This window comes from Pan troglodytes, chromosome 3, assembly GCF_028858775.2.
Source record: "Pan troglodytes isolate AG18354 chromosome 3, NHGRI_mPanTro3-v2.0_pri, whole genome shotgun sequence".
NCBI lineage: Eukaryota > Metazoa > Chordata > Mammalia > Primates > Hominidae > Pan > Pan troglodytes.
Window position 1 is genome coordinate 18038820 of NC_072401.2, and position 21177 is coordinate 18059996.

Here is a 21177-nt window from a genome sequence, read left to right on the forward strand (position 1 = left end):
TTCATTACCCTCACCACAATTGCTTCTCCTCCTGGGTCTTCAATCTCAGTTGAAAGCAGGATATCCACTGTGTTGCTTAAGCTAGAAGTTTAGGAGTCATCTTTAAATTTCCCCTTCCCCTCGCTTCAGATCCAGTCCATCACGAAGTCATCTTGATCCTACCCTCCAAGCAGCATGGCAATTTTCCACCTCTCTCCTCTGCTTCAGCTCCATATAGGACAAGCCACCATCAGCTTTATCCTGTGGCCTACAAAAGCGTTCAACCACTGGACCCTGCTTACCTGTCCAGCTCCATCTTCTCTTCACTATCTATACTGCAGCCACATCCCCCTTCTTCCAGTTCCGTGAAAGACCAGCCACATTCTTCTGCCTTTCCTCAAGCCTTTCACTCACCTTCTCTCCTCACCTGTATCAGTCTTGCTTTTCGTTCAGGTCACAGCTTTACTGTTAATTTTTATGGGAGAACTTTCCTGACTCATGAATTAGGTAAGAGCCTTCTGTTCCATGCTCTTGGAGCACCGCGTACTCCCCTCTCACAAGCTTTGCTCAGCTCACACTGGTGATTTGTCTTTCTTCCTTTCTGCACGATGTGCTGAATAAAGGCAGAGGTTATGTCTCTTGTTTATGTTATAACCCTGTGTGCCTATCTCATTACCTGCCATATAGTGGGTCCTCAACGTATTTATTGTGAAGGAATGAAGCAAATAGATCAATGCTGGGGCTCATGAGTAAGTAAAGGAATTAAGCAAATAGATAAAATGCTGGGCTCAGGAGTGAGTGAAGGAATGAAGTGAATAGATCAATGCTGGGGCCCTTGTACCTCAGGACACTCTTGCTCATCTTGCTCACCTGCTGTATCCCCAAGTGTCTAGGGTACTGCTTGAAACAAAGCAGCCATTCAATAAATATTTGCTGAATAAATGAATGGCTGCACATGCCGAATTTCCATCCCAGTAATCTGAGGAGGAATACATTACGCAGTCTGTGATACAGTTACACTGAGAACATCCTCTTAATTCTTAATTGACAAAGCAATCCTGAGATCAGAATACACAGGAAGGAAGAAAATATAAAGAGAAACACGAAATAATATCTCAGGTCCTTACATGTTTTATTTACCTTCCCCCAAGTAAATCCGTTTTTCACAACTTATTAGAAGACTAGATTTTCTTTCTAAAGGGGTTGAATCAGAGATACTCCAGATTTGGGGGCCCCAGACCCAGGTCAGGGAGGGGGAGACACCTAACAGAAAATAGGGAAATTAAGTGAAAAGCTGCAGACTGGATTATATGACCCCAGATATATTTCTCCTGATTTGCTCCCAAAAAAACTAGCAGTCAGGCTATTAAGACAGACGGGCCATTGAAGGATCCCCTTTAGGGGAAAGAGGAAGCCCAAGAAAAAAGCTTGCAGAGTTTGACATTTGGTGATGTCCCCATGAAATGGTGGAGTCCCACCTAATCACGCGAAAGTAATACCTACCAATTATCAGGTCTCTCCCATGAGCACGAAGAGGTTTCATTTGGCCTTTCAGTCCTCACTTTGTGTTTGTTTGCTCTTTTGTTTTTGTTTTTTAATACTTTCAACTTTTATTTTAGATTTGGGGGTACAGGTGCAGGTTTTCACATGGGTATATTGAATGATGCTGAGGTTTGGGGTGCAATTGATCTCACCACCTGGAAAACTACTAAGTGAACATAGTACTAACATAGCTACTTTTTCAACCCTTACCCCCTCCCCACCCCCAATCCCTCACTTATTCAACAGCCAAAGATCACCAGGCATTGGAAGAAATCCTGCCAACATCAAAGTGAGAGACCAAAACAAACAAAGAAGAAATCAGAACTCAGAACAAACAGGGCCAATTCAGAGAGCAGAAAAAAAAAACTTCAGAGAAAGTGTAATTAATATCCACAAAAAGACAATAGTAAGTATTGCATCAATGAGAAAAGAAAGCTCTGGGAAATTAAATTTTTTGGTACCAGAAATAAGAAATTCATAAACAAAAAGACAAAGAGATGAGAAATAGATCCATGTTTTTTTAAAAACATATGTTAAACAGATGTTCATGGCTCACACCTGTAATCCCAGCACTTTGGGAGACCAAAGCAGGTGGATCACTTAAGGTCTGGAGTTCTAGACCAGCCTGACCAACACGGTGAAACACCATTTCTACTAAAATACAAAACTTAGCTGGGCATGGTGGCGGGTGCCTGTAATCTCAGCTACTCAGGAGACTGAGGCAGGAGAATCACTTGAACGCAGGAGGTAGAGGTTGCAGTGAGCCAAGATTGCACCACTACACTCCACCCTGGGCAACAGAGCGAGACTCCCTCTAAAAAAAAAAAAAAAAATACAAATAATAAAAAAAAAAGATGTTCAGTCTTTATTTGTGCTTAGTAGATGCCTAATATACAGTAGTAGCTGTTATCATCTCACTCAGAAGATAAATTTGCCAATGATCTTTGCACATGAGATTCCTTCTTTTTTTTTTTTCTTTTGAGAGACAAAGTCTCACTCTGTCACCCAAGCTGAAGTGCAGTAGTATGGTCATGGTTCAGTGCAGCCTAGATATCCTGGGCTCAAGGTATCCTCCCATCTCAACCTCCTGAGTAGCTGGATCTATAGGCACACACCACCATACCTGGCTAATTTTTTTATTTTTGTTTTTGTAGAGATGGGGGCCTCACTATGTTGCCCAGGCTGGTCTCAAACTCCTGGACTCAAGCAACCTTCCTTCCTAGGCCTCCTGAAGTGTTGGAATTACAGGCATGAGCCACCACACCCAGCCTGAGATTCCTTCTAACTGAAATACATCTTCTAGGACTAGTTTATTAAAACAAATTTCAAAGTTTCACAGATATTATTTTAGAACATTAAACTTAGATTTGTACATAGCCATGAATTTATTCAGCATTTGTAATATACAGTGCAATCGTATTGATTTAAACAGCATTAACAAATGCTGGTATTTGTTACTGGCAACAAATTAGACCAGGAAGTGGCATTAAAACAAGGATGAGGGGAAAATATGTAATAGATGCTCCTTGGCCAGTGATGATGAAGGCATGTTCAACAGGTTGGCCTCCGATTCATATAAGTAAGAAGGTCCACTACTCAAATTCAAAATACGCGTTGACTCAGCATTGGCTCAGATTTCAACCCCTCCCGAAAAGTCTTAAAGGGATATTAAGATAAGCTAGTGTAAACAAGAACACATGGGTAGTAGAAGGCCAACAACAGACACTGGGTCCTGCTTGAGGATGAAGGATGGGAGGAGGGAGAGGATCGGAAAAACTACATATGCTTATTCCCCAGGTGACAAAAATTATCTGTACACCAAACCCATGTGTCACACAGTTTACCTATATAACAAACCTGCACATGTGCCCCTGAAGCTAAAAGTTTAAAAAATAATAATAAGCTAGTTTTAACATCTAAATATTGTACCAGGCACAGGTTATATTTAGGAGTTAAGTTTCTAAAAAGTTCAGACTATTTCTTTCCAGCTTTATACTTATCTAAAAAGACCAAATACGCTAAACCAAAGATGAAATTCAAATTTTTAAAAAACTGATTTTCCTTATATGGAATAGGAAAAATTGCAAAGTTAAATAATTCTTGAGTTTCTTTTCACTTCTAAGTCCATTCTACCAATAGTAAAATAATAAAATTAATCCTCATATTTAAATTAAAAAATTCACAAAACTAACTGAATTTATCAAACAGGAAATCAAGCACATGTGCTTTACAGATAGTTTAATTGTCCAGGAATTGAAGTGTCCTCTACTTCCTCCATAGATAGTTCTATTACCTGATCACTGCTCTGCTGGAGGAAAAATCAGTTGCCTGCATAGGCCCCCACATTGATCCAAATTCTAACACTCAACTTGCTTTGGATAGAGTTTAGAATTTCTCCCCCTGGGGAAAAGAACTAATATTCTAGTGCAAGACTGAAATTCAAAATACAGACAGTTATTAGAAAACAAACATGGTTAGGTAATTGTATTTGCTTATGTTGCTTTTCCATTGACTAATGGGTTAGAGCTGAAGAAGCCCTCCATTTGTTTCAGTGAAATCTATCATTCACTGATTAAACATGCATTGAGCCAGACACTGTACTTTGCTCTACACTTGATCTTAGCTAAAAGGCCGAGAAGCAATCGTATTTGGCTCTAATAGTAACATGATGAAAAGAAAGTAAGACCATCAAGTAGTTGATGGTCAAGCCGCTTTAATGTAGGCATAGGCAGAACCTCATGTTGTTCAAAGCTTTATTTAAATAAAAAATAATGTGAACAATGGTTCTTTCTGAGCCTTGCTATGAAGTGGTGTGGAAAAGTCCAGTGAGTAATCCCTACTGCTCATGACAAGTGCAAAGTTCTATTTGCTGCTTTAATGTCAACACAGTTTTTTTCTGAGATTTCTGGAAGTTCTGTAACTTAAGGGTTAAAGGTAGAGACCCTAGGGTTCAACAGGCCAGGGTCCAAATCCCTGCTCTGAGAACTGTAGCTTGGCCTTGGGGAAGATACTTTGTACCTCTGAACCTCACTAATTTATGAAGGTTAGATTTGGCAACATGTGACAGCCAGCTGAAATCAACAGTGACTGAAATGCACCAGGACTTAACACATTCCCATTAAAGAAGTGTGGACTTGCTGTCCTGGACTTGTATAGAATGTCCATGAAGCCACTATGGACCCAGGCTCCCTCCCCTGTCTACTCCACCATCCCTAGGGTGTGGCTTTGTCTTCACAGCCCAAGATGGCTCCGGAAGCTCCATCCACTGCATCTACATTCTACTACATCTGCATTCTACAGGCGGCAGGATGATGGAAAGGCCTGAAACATTGGTTTCTGACCCCTTCCTTATAGCAAAATGCCAGGTACTAAATGCAAACCCTTTTGGTCATTCATTCAACAAATATTTGTTGAGCACCTACTATGTGCCAGTGGCAATAGGAGGCACTAGAAATACAATGGTGAATAAGATAGACAGCGTTCCTGTCCTCATGGGCCACAGGGTATTGGAAGAGCCATAAGAATGATTTAATTGGCATGGCAATAAGCCCTGTGGAAAAAAAAATTGAGAGGTTAAAAATCATAGACGCAGAGGACCTGATCTAGGTGCAGACGTCAAGAAAATGTTTCTTTGGGGAACTAAATTTGTGCTTGGACCTGTGAGATGAGTAGTAATTACTACATGGGCAGAAATTGCTTGTTGCCTAGAAAATATCCACACACACTCTCTCTCTCTCTGTCCTCCTACCACTGTCCCCCACATCCTAGACAAAGCCTTGCTCTTGTTGCCCATGCTGGAGTTCAGTGATGCAATCATAGCTCACTGCATCCTTGAACTCCTGGGCTCAGGTGATCCTCCCACCTCGGCCTCCCAAAGTGCTGGGATTACGGGCATGAGCCACTGCACCTAGCCAAGACTTTCTTTCTTTGCTAGTTTTAGAACCCAGATTTCATTCAGGATAGCAGCCTTCCTTCCAGACAGGGATGGCCAGTGGAATGTAGGTGGAAGTTGTTGAAAAGTGTCCTTGAAAGGGAGCGACTCAACTAGGTGGGTGCCATTGGTCTTTCCCCTTCCTCCTGCCTAGCTGACACTGCAGCAACCACAGACCTTGAGGATGGAAACTATACACCGAATGTTGGGAAAGGCAGCCTCATTCACACAGCCCTTTGACCCCCTCCTTAGCCACATAAGAACGAGCCTGGGGCCAGCACCATGGCTCACGCCTGTAATCCTAACACTTTGGGAAGTCAAGGCAGGTGGATCACCTGAGGTCAGGGGTTCGGAACAAGCTTGGCTAACATGGCAAAGCCCCATCTCTACTAAAAATACAAAAATTAGCCAGGTATGATGGTGCATGCCTGTAATTGCAGCTACTTGGGAGGCTGAGGCCGGAGAATCACTTGAACCCAGGAGGTGGAGGTTTTGGTGAGCCAAGATCGTGCCACTGTAATCCAGCCTGGGCAACAGAGCAAGACTCCGTGTCTCAAAAAAAAAAAAAAAAATTGCCTGGAGCATTTCCTAAGAGATAAAAGAGAAGATACAGAGCCTGGCCAGGCGCAGTGGCTCACGCCTGTAATCCCAGCAATTTGGGAGGCCACGGCAGGTGTATCATCTGAGGTCAGGAGTCTGAGACCAGCCTGACCAACATGGAGAAACGCCATCTCTACTAAAAATACAAAATAAGTCCGGCGTGGTGGTGCATGCCTGTAATCCCAGGAACTCGGGAGACTGAGGCAGGAGAATTGCTCGAACCCGGGAGGTGGAGGTTGCGGTGAGCCAAGATTGCACCATTTCACTCCAGCCTGTGCAACAAGAGCGAAACTCGCCTCAAGAAAAAAAAGAGATAAAGAGCCCACACAGCCTGGGCCCGGCTTGTCACCTTGTGTGGGAATGCCTTTCCCTGTTTCAGGCTCAGTGTGTGCTCCTTTGTTCTGTTTAAGCAGGTGTGTTAATGGCCCTCAGGTATGCCCCTGGCTATCAGTGTTTTAGACCCCATAGGGGCAGGGAGGAGACAGGGTCCTTCTGCTGCAGCATGAAACAGGTGCAGGGGGGTGTGTCTGCTGCGAGGGGACTCACTGGTCATGGGGGACTGACATTCACTATTGAAGCTGATTTTTCTGTCTCTTCTCTGTGTGAGTAAAGCACTGTTCCATCCAGGGCTCAACTGTGTTGTGTTCTCCTTGGTGACTCAGACACCAGGATGCAGTGGGCGGAAGGGCTAGGACTTCTGTTCCTGATAATAGGCAACAGATGCCACTTGCTTGACAGTTTGGCTCAGTGAGCAAGTCTCTATGAGACGCATCATGATGGGGTAGAAATGCAAGGGCTTGTCAGCCACATTGCCCCAGGGTGTTGCTGACTCTCTGGGGTGTAGAGGGGCGGGGAGGCTGGCCTCCCTCTGATCACAGAGTGATATTCCCATGGTATCCCAGGGGCCACAGACAATGTCAGAGGAAAGTTGGAGGAGCCCCTAGTGCAGAGAGTTTTACCTATCCCAGTCACTTGCAGGCCTCAAATAAGATCTGGTTGCACTCAACACAGAACCACCAATGGCATTACTGAAAACAGAACTGTGGAAATGAGGTCCTTCTCTGAGAATGAAACATAAAAATTGAAGGACAAATATGGACGAATGCCAGGGAAGTCTCACGCAGCCTGGCTGGCACATCTGTTTGATAAAGGGACAATATAGACCCAAATGTCTCTGGCCAAATGGCGCAGTTAAGGATGAGGCCAGTTGAAACAGGGCCCTTTGCAGCAGTAGCCTTGGAAGTTGTTCAATAAGACATGGACCAAATACTGCCTTTGCAACCTTTGGAGCCTGCTGGCCCCATGGAACTGCTAGTAACCCAAAAATCCATACATGCCAATTGGAGTCTGTGGCAGCAGGAAACTGCCACTAGAGGACACCAGCCTCTCCAATCTTGGACACATAAGTTGCCTGAGGCAGCCGCCAGATACACCCTTTTCAAACAGCAGCTCCTTGCTTGCTATTGGGCACTGGTGGAGACTGAGCATCTTATGGCTGGAGTGCTGCATGTGATGCTATGACCTAAACTACCCATTCTCACTTGAGTGTTTATGAATCCTGTCAATAAAATTGGACAGGATCAATAGAGCTTAATCAGCAAATGGAAACAGAACATCCAAGATTAGGTCCAGTCCGGACCACGGGAACTAAAAGCCTCCATAAACAGTCAGCTTAGCAAAAGGGAGGAAGAGACCCACTGTGTATGCTTTGCCCCTCCAGTGGCGACCTGGGGTCCAAGATCCAAAGATGTACCTGCCAATGGTATGACATGGTTTACTGATAAGTCTTCAAAACAAAGCAAATGGGGTCCCCTGGCTTGTGGCTACCATGTGGCCAGCAGATGGTCATCTTTTGACTTAGACTGGATATGAATGTTCTCCCCAATGGGCCAAACTGTGCAGTGGTGACGACCATGCAGGCCACACCTACTGCTATACCTTGCTACTTTTCACTGACTCATGGGCTGTTGCCAAGAGTCTAGCCATGTGACTCGGGAATGGCAGCTGAATGACTGGACTATTGAGAGATCCCCCATGTGGGGACAAGAACTATGGAAGCAGCTTGCTGACTGGGAAGGATGAATATATGTCACTCGTGGATGCTCATGGAAAAGGGCCTTTTGAGATGGATCACGAATGAAACTCATGCCTATCAAGCTTATGCCCTAAGAGTGACAACCGCCTGCTTGATACATCAACCCACTAGACATGGAAGTCCACCACATATACAAGAATGGGCCAAGGCCTGAGGGATGATCCTGAAAGATGAGACTAAGGATGCAGTACAATCTTGTGATTCTTGCCAATGGGCCTAAATTGTTTCAAGAGGAAAATTAGGGCACATAAACTGAGGACTAGGATACACCTAGGTCTGGTAGGTTGACCTCACTGGACCCTTGACCCCTAGCCATGGGCCTCATTGGTGCCTCACTGCCATTGACACCTACTCAGGCTATGGTGTTGCCATTCTAGTCTGTCCTATGGATGCTATAGCTACCATAGGTGCCCTTGAAAAGAACTTACGTTTTTGGATACCCCAAAAGACTTCACTCGACCAAGGAACCTCTTTCACTGTCCAAGCAACACAACAATTGGTGGACCCTTTCTTATTTTGAAATGGAGTTTCGCTCTTGTCACCCAGGCTGGAGTGCAATGGCACAATCTTGGCTCACTGCGACCTCCACCTCCTGGGTTAAAGCGATTCTCCTGCCTCAGCCTCCCAAGTAGCTGGGATTACAGGTGTGCGCCACTACTTCCATGGAATATGATGGACTTTCCATGCACCCTATCATCCACAGGAACATGGAGCCATTGAACAGTGGAACATCCCACTCACACCGTCACTGATGAAAGGACACATGGCCTGCGAATGGTGTGGCACCCCTGTCTCACTAGGGCAATGTAGACAGTGAACACTCCATTCTAGCACAACAGAAACATGACACTGCAGCATGTATTGGAAAATACTGAGTTTGGTGGGAGTCGAGGTGGACCAGGGAACTGCCTGCTTACCTGCTTAGGCTGTGCCTGTGATATCTCAATCTCAGTATATCCAACAGTTGTGGGGGTTTTTTTGTTTTTTGTTTTGTTTTGTTTTGTTTTGTTTTTTACAGCACACATCTTGGGGATGGTTTGCAGTCTGGGCCACCATAGTACTCACACAGGGCCTCCTGACTCTAATCTGGAGCTGATGTTTCCCTGGATGCCTTCCTTTTATGGGAATCCCACAGGGCTACAGGATGGGACCAAGGAGTACAAAGGTGCTAGGGTACCTCTAGTGGCTCTAGGGGAATCTAATTCTTCCATTCATGTGGGTGATGCTGCTGAACATGTCAAGTTTGTACAGGACATGACCTTCCCTCCTGGACTGGATGAATAAGGCCAAAAGGTCTGGCTCAAGCAACAAGGGCAATGGGTGCCCTGAGAGGTAGTAGCCTCAGTACTGGAACAGACAGCCTGGGTTGTCATATCTGGGCAGCTGATACTCCAAGTAATAGAAAAGAGCACCTCCGACCACAGGAAGCATGAGAAGTGGGTGCCTAATCTTTCCTCCTCTTGTTTCTTCACAGTACATGGATTGAGAACATATCAGCGAAGATCATCCCAGCAGTAGCAGCAGTGAAAGACTGGAAGCGTTGCCAGGTCTTCCACTTGAGTATTGTGAGCCTATCCCTCCAGATTAATAGTTCACATGTGGCCTACTGCAAATGTGACAGGGGTCCCAGTGGCCATCAGTGGGTTCTGATCAGACAGTGCCACCCTCAGTCTGGGTTCAGATACACAGAATACATAATATACCCCATGAACGAAGCTTACCTTAACCATAGGTATAAAATAAGAGGTGGACTTTATTTTTATTTTTTTATTTTTTGAAACACAGTTTCACTCTGTCGCCCAAGCTGGAGTGCAGTGGCACAATCTCAGCTCGCTGCCACCTCTGCCTCCCGGGTTCAAGCGGTTCTCGTGCCTCAGCCTCCCAAGGAGCTGGGATTACAGGTACACACCACATTGCCCAGCTAATTTTTGTATTTTTAGTAGAGACAGGGGTTTCACCATGTTTGCCAGGCTGGTCTTGAACTCCTGACCTCAAGTGATCTGCCTGCCTCGGCCTCCCAAAGTGCTGGAATTACAGGCATGAGCCACCACACCCTACCTGACTTTCTTTTTTAAAAATAGATTTCAGAGTGAGGTTTAATTCTATGCTCACTAAAACATCCCAGCTGTTTTCAGAAACATGAAAAGTCCTAAGCTGCAGTGTGACTTTTCTTGGTGTCCATCCTGAGGGCTTAGTCTGTTCCAGATCTTTCCTCCTCTTGTTTCTTCACAGTACATGGATTGAGAACGTATCAGCGAAGATCATCCCAGCAGTAGCAGCAGTGAAAGACTGGAAGCGTTGCCAGGTCTTCTGCTTGAGTATTGTGAGCCTATCCCTCCAGATTAATAGTTCACATGTGGCCTATTGCAAATGTGACAGGGGTCCCAGTGGCCATCAGTGGGAGCCACACCACCAGACATCAGACGGGTTTGTGGAGGGTTGCTTTAATTAATCACCCTCCTTAAACTTGTCATTAACATAATGCACCCAGTCCAGAATCAGTTGCCAGTCAGACCTACAGCAGCCCCACCATGCCCACGGCACCCCTACATGCCTACCATGGGAATCCAGTTCTTGGCTAGCTCCTGGTAGCATGAACCCAGGGAACCTCACTCAGCATCGCTGCACCATCCACACCCTTAGGGTGAGCCTGTCTGCCAGCCTGGCCACACTCCAGTGGTATCCTGCCACCTGAACCATGGTTAAACCAGACACACATTTTGTACAATTGGACTAGAGACTCTTAGAAAAACTGCTTCTTGGCCAGAGTTAAATATGTGCTCTCTTGGGTTACATATTCCTCTGTGGGGTGTAGTAGCTTGCAGAGTGCCTGTCCTCCTTAGATGGGGAATGTTGTTTGAGAATTTGGGGTCCTTCAGTGTTTGTGCAAGATGACACTCCAAATTGGAAGGGCCACATACTTCTGGCACATCACAGGGTTGCCTGAGTCAATTTGCCAGGAAAACAAACATGCCTGGTTCCACTCTGCTGCCCATGTCCTCATACACAGTATAGGCACACAGGTCCTGGATAAAGATGATACACATCTTGTCATTGACTGTGTGGAGATAGCAAATGCTACTGCCTGTGCTATTCAGGACCAGCGGGATGCATTAAACTCACCAGCCAAGGTGGTGATGGACAACCAAAGTTCTCAATTATCTGCTGGCAAAATGGGATGGCATTTGCATGACTGCCAACACCTCTTGCTGGGTATAAATCAATAATTTAGGCAAGGTAGAAAGTGAGCTAGAGAAGATTCCTGCTGAAGCGGGGTGCTGGTCAGCTGTACACACGCAGTGCCCCCAAGACTCATTCTTTCACCTCTTTAGCACACTCAATCCTGGCCCTTGGGGGCTCCTGGTTGAGGACCATCCTCCAAGGACTGATCGTCCTATGGGTCTGGTTCTCCTAGTCACCCTGATGAAGGGCTGCCTCGAAATGACAAGGAGTCTCTACAAACGGACTGCATCCATATCAGTGGTTCACACCACTAAACCCATTTCTCCCTCTAGATTTAGGGTGGGCAATGATCCTACTGGATTTGATGTGCTTTATCTGCTGTTTCAGTGGCTAAGTGAGGGTCAGGGGTGGACCGTTGGGAAAGGAAGACTCAGGTATGAAGTCTTTTTATACCCCCTCCTCCGTGGACATGGCCACATAAGAATTGGCCCTGGGCCCGGAACATGTCTTTACTAAGAGCCCACACAGCCTGGGCCAGGCTTGTTGCTTTGTGCGGGAAAACCTTTCCCTGTTTCAGGCTCAAGGTGTTCAGTGTGTACATCAACCACCTTCAGACACGCTCCCCAGCTCTCAGTGTTTCAGACTCTGTGGTGCTGGGGGTGGGTGTAGGTAGTCAGGGCAGGGGTGTGTGTCAAAGGGTCATGCTGCTACAGCACAAGAGAGGTGCAAGGAGGCCAATTGCCCTGTGTCTGCTGCAGGGGGACCCATTGGCCATGGGAGACCAACACCTACTATTGAAACTGCTTCTGCTCTGTCTCTTCTGTATGTGAGTAAATCATTGTTCCGTCCCATTCTTGACTGCACTTGAACTTCTGCTCCTGATAATAGGTGTCAACCGTAGATAATGAGATTCAGAAAATATGACTGAATATAGAGCTTATTTGAATGCAAATCTTGAGGATAGCCACCTGGGAAACACAGACTCCAAACAAATAGGGTCAGCATTCCAAAGTGGAGAAGTTAAGGTTTCACTTATATAGGCAGACAGAGAAGTTTCAGCAGGATTACATTTTTGATACCAGACCAGCACATATGTTATAATGATTTGCTACAATGATTTGTTACAGTGATTTGGTTACAGATTGCTACATGGCAAGAAAGATTACTGTGTTAACCCCTTAGGAATGATAATGATCTGAGGGTGTCTTCTCTCTGGTCCCGCTTGTTCTTCCTAATTACTTACAGGGAAAAAAATGCAGAAGATGCAGCTAAATGCCATGTGACTAAGGCCACATAGCCACATTCCTCTCAAGGCTCAGAATAATTTAAAATTCAAACAGCTTTAAGTTTGAATTATCTACTTTCACATAGGCAATAGTGCCACTTGCTCAACACTAAATATGGTAGAGCAGAGAGAAAGAAGCCCGAGCCTCTGATAACTTTGTGGAACCACGGTATCAGCTTTGGCTGTCTCTTCCAGCCAATAAGCTTAAGCCTCTGTTTAAGAATTTCTTTTTCTTTTTCTTTTCTTTTTTCTTTTTTTTTTGAGACGGAGTCTCGCTCTGTCACCCAGGCTGGAGTGCAGTGGCGCCATCTCAGCTCACTGCAAGCTCTGCCGCCCAGGTTCACGCCATTCTCCCGCCTCAGCCTCCCGAGTAGCTGAGACTACAGGCGCCCGCCACCACGCCCGGCTAATTTTTTGTATTTTAGTAGAGACGGGGTTTCACTGTGTTAGCCAGGATGGTCTTGATCTCCTGACCTCATGATCCACCCTCCTCGGCCTCCCAAAGTGCTGGGATTACAGGCATGAGCCACTGTGCCTAGCCTTTTTTTTTTCTTTTCTTTTTTGAGACAGAGACTCCCTGTCACCCAGGCTGGAGTGCAGTGGCGTGATCTCGGCTCACTGTAACCTCCACCTCCCGAGTTCAAGTGATTCTCCTGCTTCAGCCTCCTGAGTAGCTGCGATTCAGGCACCTGCCACTATGCCTGGCTAATTTTTTGTATTTTTAGTAGAGACGGAGTTTCACCATGTTGGCCAGGCTGGTCTCGAACTCCTGACCTCAGGTGATCCACCCAACTCGGCCTCCCAACTTGTTGGGATTGCATGCTTGAGCCACCTCACCTGGCCTTGTTTAAGAAATTCTTAAACGGTGTACAAAAAGCTACATAACAGTAAAAAATTAATGCATTGGACCATATTAAAATTAAGAACTTCTAGCTGGGCATGGTGGCTCATACCTGCAATCTCAGCACTTTGGGAGGCTGAGGTGGGTGAATTGCTTGAACTCAGGAGTCCCAAGACCACACTGGGCAACATGCTGAGACCCCGTCTCTCAAAAAAAAAAATGCAAAAATTAGCCAGGTGTGGTGGTGCACGCTGGTAGTCCCAGCTACTTGGGAGGCTGAGGCAGGAAGATTGCTTGAGCCTGGGAGGTCAATGCTGCAGTAGAAGCATGATCATGCCACTGCACTCCAGCCTAAGTGACTGGGCAGCGAGTAACTGGGATTACAGGCACACACCACCACACCCAGCTAATTTTTTGTATTTTTAGTAGAGACGGGATTTCTCCATTTTGGTCAGGCTGGCCTCAAACTCCTGACCTCAGGTTATCCACCCGCCTCGGCCTCCCAAAGTGCTGGGATTACAGGCATGAGCCACCACACCTGGCCCCAGTCTCCTGACTGTTGAACTCTCCCAGTGAATGTTGGTATCTTCATCTCAAGCTCCTGCTGGACTTTTTTTTTTTTAATCTGCTTGTCCCCTGTTACTTCCAAGTCAACATTTATCATTAAACTCCCCATCATCGCCCAAATAACTTGCCTTCACAGCTTCTCTCTTCCTAAGCAGGAAGGGAGCATTTAGGGCCCCGAACAAGGCACTGGTTTATGTTCTGTCACACTCATAAACCTGTATCCCCTGATTCTGCATTTCATTTCCCAAATGGGGTCATCTAGCAAGTTCCATCAGAAATTCATGCCTTCAGCTAGCTTATCTGCTGTTCCAAGATAAGTTTCAAAAAAAGGTAAAACCATGACTCTCAAAGAGATATAAAAATGGGTCTGGGCATGGTGGCTCACACCTTAAATCCCAGTACTTTGCCAGGCCAAGGCGGGAGGATCAATTGAGCCCAGGAGTTCGAGACCAGCCTGGCCAACATGGTGAAACCACGTCTCTACTGAAAATACAAGTATTAGCCAGGCATGGTGGCAGACACCTGTAATCCCAGCTACTCAGGATGCTAAGGCAGGAGAACCACTTGAACCCAGGAGGTGAAGTTTGCAGTGAGCCGAGATCGCACCACTGCACTCCAGCCTGGGTGACAGAGTGAGACTCCACCACACACACACACACACACAAAAAAAAAAAAAAAGAAGAAGGAGAGATATAAATATGAACACATATTAAAGATTTTATGTAACTCATGAAGAAACCAGAAAATTGTTATATCTGGATCAAAACAGAATTTTAAGATTGGATATGTGTGCCGGGTGTGGTGGCTCATGCCTGTAATCCCAATACTCTGGGAGGCAGAGGTAGGAGGATTGCTTGAGCTCAGGAATTTGAGACTAGCCTGGGCAATGTGGTTGATATGACTCCGATGACTAGAGGGACACCAGGGTTCTTGGTCTCACGCCTATAGGATTAACAACAGGAACACACGTGGAGTGGTTTTAAGGAGCGAAAAGGCAAGAAGGAAGGAAGGAAGAAGAAAACAGCTCCCCTGAACAGAGACAGAGGGAGGGGGGATTCAAACAGAGAAAACCCCGTGTGCTGCAGAAAAGTGGCTGCTTATATTGGGATGCTGGAGGAGGCAGTGTCTGGTTTCCACTGGGCCCAGGAGATTGGTTTGATCAGGTGTGTCATCACATAGTTCATGGAAAAACTGGCCCTCCTATCCTAGCCTTTTAATATGCAAATGTAGAGTGCCATGATGTTCTACACACTTGGGGATATGTGGGGGTGGTCCTGTTGTCAGGCACATGTGAGCACAAGGGCAAGAAAAAGATGGCGGGAATCGCCAAGTTTGGGTGGACCCAGTTTCTAATGGCCTTCCTGTGCCTATCAAAGCTTGCCAGCTGGCTCTAAGAGCCAGGGCTTTCCTGCTAGAAAAGAAATATTTCTGGAGCTGCTTTAAAAGAAACAAAAACTTCCCAAGGACCCCTTTTCCTCTCTATCTGCAGAAAATAATTTCTTAATAACTCCTATAACATGGTGGAACCCCATTTCTACAAAAAAATACAGAAATTAGCTGGGCATGGCAGCATGCGCCTGTAGTCCCAGCTACTCAGGAGGCTGAGGTGAGAAGACTGCTTGAGCTGGGGAGGTCAAGGATGCAGTGAGCTGAGATCATGCCACTGTACTCCAGCCTGGGCAAAGAGCAAGACCCTGTCTCAAAAAAGAAAAAAAAAAAAAAGGATATATTTATAGATCAGGAATATTGAAATGAATGTGCAAATGGAGATAAAACTGGTTTTTCCACATGGGATGATGGGCTGCCAACTGAATGCCCATCAATCGGACAGGATAGCACATAGCACTTACATATCTATAGACAAGAGTTGACTGCATCTCATAACTGTCTGCAATTTACAGAGTTGTGAAAAAGCTTCCATAGAATCTTAATAAGATAACCCAAAGGAATTCCCTCAACAGTTTCTCTGGGCCGGGCATGGTGGTGTGCACTTGTAATCCCAGTGCTTTGGAAGGCTGTGGTGTAAGGATCACTTCAGCCCAGGAATTCGAGACCAGCCTGGGCAACATAGAGAGGCCCCATCTCTACTAAAAGCAAGCAAACAAACAAACAAACAAAAGCCAGGCCTAGTGGCACAAGCCTGTAGTCTCAGCTACTCGGGAGGCTCAGGTGGGAGGATCACTTGAGCCCAAGAGTTCAAGTTTACAGTGAGCTATGATTGTGCCACTGCACTCCAGCCTGGGCAATAGAGCCAGATCCTGTCTCTAAAAAAAGGGTTTCTCTGGATGATGCATTGGTTTTCACTAAGGCACCACTCTTCCCAACACTGCTCAGTCTTTCTCCACCCTTGACTCCAGCATCTACCAATCATAGTAAAATATAGCTTTCACCACCCCACCAGCTTCTGCAAAGAGTGTCTATTGACTCCCACAACCACAATAAACATCTCTTCCTGCCTTTCAAGATTCCCTTTAATCCAGCATCACTGTCTTTGTAAAACCACCTCTTATTCCAGGCAGGCCTGATCTCTCCACCCCAAGCCAAGCCAACGCCCTCCCACACATTCTCCTGACCCAGACGTCCCCTCAATCATCTATAGCATTCTCATTCTGCTGGCTCCTTTCAAGCTTTCTTTTTGTTTTTGCTTCTATTATCTGAAAGCCACACATAGCACCTATTCTGTTCTTTAATTATAGATGCTACCTGCACTAGACCTTGATCATGAATTCATTCAAACATATTATGAGCACCTTGCATTCGTTCCAGGGACAGTCTAAATGCTAGGTCTAGGCACTGGCTATGCAGAGATGAAAAAGGCATGGCTCCCTAGATGACTGGGGGGAAAAAGACAATGAGAATGAAACCACCTTTGCAAATACTATAACTAAGAATATTATGACAGCAGGCCGGGAGCGGTGGCTCACGCCTGTAATCCCAGCACGTTGGGAGGCCAAGGCAGGCGGATCACGAAGTCAGGAGATCGAGATCATCCTGGCTAACATGGTGAAACCCTGTCTCTACTAAAAATACAGAAAATTAGCCGGGCGTGGTGGCACATGCCTGTAGTCCAGCTACCTGGGGGAGGCTGAGGCAGGAGAAGCACTTGAATCTGGGAGGTGGAGGCTGCAGTGAGCCAAGATCGCGCCACTGCACTGCAGCCTGGGCGACAAGAGTGACACTCTATCTCAAAAAAAAAGAAAAAATAAATAAAGAAAAATAAAATTGTGACAGCAAAAGAGATCTGACATAACTGATTCCATCTTGCTGCCCTAGCTGATTCCATCTTGCTGCTGCTGCTGCTGCTTTCTTTCTTTCTTTCTTTCTTTTTTTTTTTTTGAGATAGAGTCTCGCTCTGTTGCCCAGGCTGGAGTGCAGTGGTGCAATCTCGGCTCACTGCAATCTCCGCCTCCCGGGTTCAGGCGATTCTCCTGCCTCAGCTCCCCCAGTAGCTGGGATTACAGGCGTGCGCCACCACAGCCCACTAATTTTTGTGTTTTTTTTGTTTGTTTTGAGATGGAGTCTCGCTCTGTTGCCCAGGCTGGAGTGCAGTGGTGCAATCTCGGCTTACTGCAAGCTCCACCTCCTGGGTTCATGTCATTGTCCTGCCTCAGCCTCCCCGAGTAGCTGGGACTACAGGCGCCCACCACCACGCCCAGCTAATTTTTTTTTTTTTTTGTACTTTTAGTAGAGACGGGGTTTCACCGTGTTAGCCAGGATAGTCTTGATCTTCTGACCTTGTGATCCACCTGCCTCGGCCTCCCAAAGTGCTGGGATTACAGGCGTGAGCCACTGTGCCTGGCAATTTTTGTATTTTTAGTACAGACAGGGTTTCACCATATTGAACCAGGCTGGTCTTGAACTCCTGACCTCAGGTGATCCGCCCGCCTTGGCCTCCCAAAGTGCTAGGATTACAGGCATCAGCCATGGCACCCAGCTCAGCGCTTCTCACTTTCTGACCCACTACCCACCAAATTATCCTTAAAAACTCTGAACCCCAAATTTTCATGGAGATTGACTTGAGTAATAATAAAACTGTGGTTTTCCATACAGCCAGCTCTGTGTGAATTAAACTCTTTTTCTGTTGCAAATTCCTTGTCTTGATAAATTGGCTGTTTAGGCAGCGGGCAAGGAGAACCCATTGAACAGTTGCAAGAATACAGGTGATTGGCACTTTGAGACAGGCCGCTTTGGGAGCAGAGGGAGGGCACATAACCCAGACAGGGAAGGTCAGCAAGTATTTCTTGGAAGAAGTGGCATTGGTCAAGCAAAGAAGGGAGCAGAAGGAACAGGAGCATATGCACATATAACTCTGTGAAACACTGCCTTTTCTTTTTTTATAACAATATTTTTACAATCACCATATCTCTTGCCTCTACTAGATAACAGAGGACAGCAGAATATCAAACTTTGACATAAAGTTTTTTTGAGCTAAAGGCACTTAAAATACAGCAGATGCAAGAAGGGTACTCTGGCCTCTCTTTACTTCCTGAAAGCAGGAGATCAGCTCTCATGTGAATGCTGCCCTCCCTGCACCAGAAAGAAAGGAACATTATCACCAAAGAGGGAGAGTCAAGGCCGAGAGAAATCTGTACAAACAACTCTTGTTAGACTAACCTTTATTTCCTTTAGTTTTCCCATATAAATATACTTTTTCAAAATTACTATTTTTGTTCAACCTAGTATATGAGCACTTAGGCCTAACCATTTTGGGGGGTCTCGATTTTCCTGTAAGGGCTTCCAAGTACATGCAAAACTATTAAATAAAATTTATATGTGTGTGTGTGTATATATATATATATATATATATATATATATATGATGATTATTATTTTTTGAGACAGGGTCTCATTCTGTTACCCAGGCTGGAGTGCACTGGCACAATCATGCCTCACTGAAGCCTCAATCTCCCAGGTTCAAGTGATCCTCCTACCTCAGTCTCCCGAGCAGCTGGCACTACAAGCATGCACCACCACACATGGCTGTTTTTTTTTGTATTTTTTGTACAGACAGGGTTTTGCCATGTTGCCCAGGCTGGTCTCGAACTCCTGGGCTCAAGCGATCCACCTGCCTTGGCCTCCCAAAGAGCTGGGATTACAGGTGTGAGCCACTGTGCCCAGCCAATTAATATGTTTTTCTCTTGTTAATCTGTCTTATGTCAACTTAATTCTCAGGCCCAGCTGGAGACCCTAAGATGGTAGAGGTTAAGTTTTGCCCCCTCTACAATAATAAAATCCTTGAAGACAGGGACACCGTTTTAGATTCTTTTTTATTCCATGATTTCTAACAGAAAAACATCTTAAGCACCTTGTAAACTTAGGGTTTGAAGGATGACTAAATCTTTCATCCCAAAGTGATCCACAATCCTAATTATTTGTAGACTGTGAAATGTACTTTTCTTTTGTACCATTAGGCATGTGAAAATGTAAATGGTGTGGTCCTTGAAGCAAAGAGAAAAGTAAATGATACACCAGAGTCTCAGGCTGGACCCGCAAGTGAATAAAACAGGTAATAAATTCAGCTGAGCAGATACAGACAAGGGTAACCTACAGCTCTGAGGCTTGGATGCCTCTGAAGCTCAGAGACCCTCTACTCACATACCAAGGAGGGGACAGGTTTTCGCATTCCATTTTTTAGTTTCAGAAACTGCGGCCTGATCTATCACGTTGGAAGGAGGGAAGAGCTGTAAAGTGAATGTAAAGATTTCGCTGTCTTTGAAGCAAATATAGATAAAATTTGGTGAGTTTATTGAGTTTATGATGCAACTCCATTTTAACTATCTAGAGAAGGTGGAAGCCAGAGTGGACCTACCAGTCCAACCCACTCAGCCTTCAAGAGAGGAAGATCAAATCTCTCCTCTGGAGTGTCTAGCCCTTGGAGAGTGAAATAGACATTCTTTCTTTCCTGCAACTGAGCTCAAGGTGAAGACTTTGCTCACTGCAGCTGGTGTAAGCCTCCCCACACCCCTGCACCTCAGCTAAAATTGCAATCAGATCAACAGTGGTGTAATTTTTTTAAAAAGAGATGGGGTCTTGCTCTGTGACCTAGGCTGGAGTGCAGTAGTGCAATTATGGCTCACTGCAGACTCAACCTCCCAGGCTCAAGCAAACCTCCTACCTCAGTCTCCCCATTAGCAGGACTACAGGCACACATCTGGCTAATTTTTTAACTTTTTGTAGAGATGGGTATCTCACTACCTTGCCCAGGGTGGTCTTGAACTCCTGGGCTGAGTCGATCCTCCCACCTCGGCCTCCCAAAGTCCTGGGATTATAAGCATGAGTCACTGCACCCAGCTGGCTGGTGTCATTATTAAGAACAATTTTTGTATCCCTCCTTGTGCTTACCCATATTCTCCGAGTTGCATTCAGCTGTGTACTTTTTTTACAATGAGAAATTTAAAACCAGCCGGGCGCGGTGGTTCACGCCCGTAATCCCAGCAATTTGGGAGGCCAGGGCGGGTGGATCACTTGAGGTCAGTAGTTCAAGACCCACCTGGCCAACATGGTGAAACTCCATCTCTACTGAAAATACAATTAGCCAGGCGTGTTGGCGGGCGCCTGTAATCCCAACTACTTGGGAGGCTGAGGCAGGAGAATCGCTGGAACCCAGGGGTGGAGGTTGCAGTAAGCTGAGATCACACCAGTGCACTCCAGCCTGGGTGACAGAGCAAGACTCCGTTAAAAAAAAAAAAGTAAAAAATAAGGAATTAAAAAAACAAAATGCTTTACAGAAAATAAAAATATATAAAAATATTGAGCACTACTTGAAAACTTTCTATTGAAACCATCCCCACTGTGTTGACAAAAATTTCATGCCAAGTTCTAGGCAGAAATATAGTTATAATTAAGCATTAATCAGGCTGTACTTTGGCCCACTTCCTTGTTGCTAAAAGTCACCTAGCACTACATACTGACCATTTGCATTCCCATTGTTCCTATAGACAGGATCTCTGACATTAGAATCATAAGCTTTCTGTTTAAGGATCGCTTAAGATATTTTTCAGACCTTGAATTCCAGCTACCAGTTTGAAGATCCCCAGAGAGGAATGGGGTCAGCTTAAGAATACAGGTTCTTCAACGCCCTGTCCTATGACTTCACCCTGCACTCTTCAATCAACGATCTCCACACTATAGCCCTCTCCAAAACCCTTAAAAACC